The sequence below is a fragment of the Sesamum indicum genome, unplaced genomic scaffold (genome assembly GCF_000512975.1).
Source record: "Sesamum indicum cultivar Zhongzhi No. 13 unplaced genomic scaffold, S_indicum_v1.0 C02477, whole genome shotgun sequence".
Taxonomy (NCBI): Eukaryota; Viridiplantae; Streptophyta; class Magnoliopsida; order Lamiales; family Pedaliaceae; genus Sesamum; species Sesamum indicum.
Genome location: NW_011630627.1, coordinates 1 through 739, shown reverse-complemented (window position 1 = coordinate 739; position 739 = coordinate 1). Strand labels below are relative to the sequence as shown.

General features: G+C 40.6%; 1 long non-coding RNA gene across 1 annotated transcript; it reads right to left on the bottom strand.

The window, feature by feature from the left end:
- Positions 1-189: 189 nt before the first annotated feature.
- LOC110011526 lies at positions 190-739 on the bottom strand. Its single transcript, XR_002286538.1, has 2 exons — positions 688-739; positions 190-605 (listed from the first exon to the last, which is right to left on the bottom strand). It is a non-coding gene; the product is annotated as an uncharacterized LOC110011526 (long non-coding RNA).

Sequence of the window (739 nt, the reverse complement as noted above, 5' to 3'; positions counted from 1 at the left end):
TGCTTTAGGAATAGGTTGATATGAAATAGCATGTGCTGTAGTGTCCAGTGACCTTTAGGGTTTAGGGTTTAGGGTTTAGGGTTTTATTTTTTATTTTTTATTTTTTTTTATCAAAACACCCGAAGGTGGGGGAGGCTTATCGGGGTCCCCATCCCATCTTCATAAAAAGAGCAATAGTTAACATTACAAATAAAACAGGAAAGCATAAAGGGAGGAATACTACTCCTTTACATTAATAAACAACAAAAGGTTTAAAAGAACAGTATCAGAATTGCCTGTAGCGACGTCTGTTTTTGTCTGGCGGGGTAGGAGCGGGAACTAGGAACTGCTCTCTTTCCTCTGTGTCGGTTGGATTACTGTTCTGCGAGCAAATAGGGTCCTGAATCTTCAATGGTTGTGGGCTAACCGGATTGCCATCATCGTCTTCCCCTTCTGATTCATCGGTGTCATCCCAATCCCTTAGTTGTCGAGCAACCACTCCAAAACATTTCAAGCTTTTGAAGAGTTTAGATGCCTGTTGGAGGTTAATCCGTTTCTTCCTTATTTGGGTTTCCACCCCCCTGATAGTAGTATTGTTCTTATAGTATACCGACAACATCAATCATCTAAGCAAGCAAACAAGCATATAATCAATGTCATATATCCCAACAATATGGAGGTGACGTGACGAAGTAGAGACATAGTTACCTTGTGTGAACTCTCCACTTGAATGTTTAAGCTACGGATGATTCATAACCAG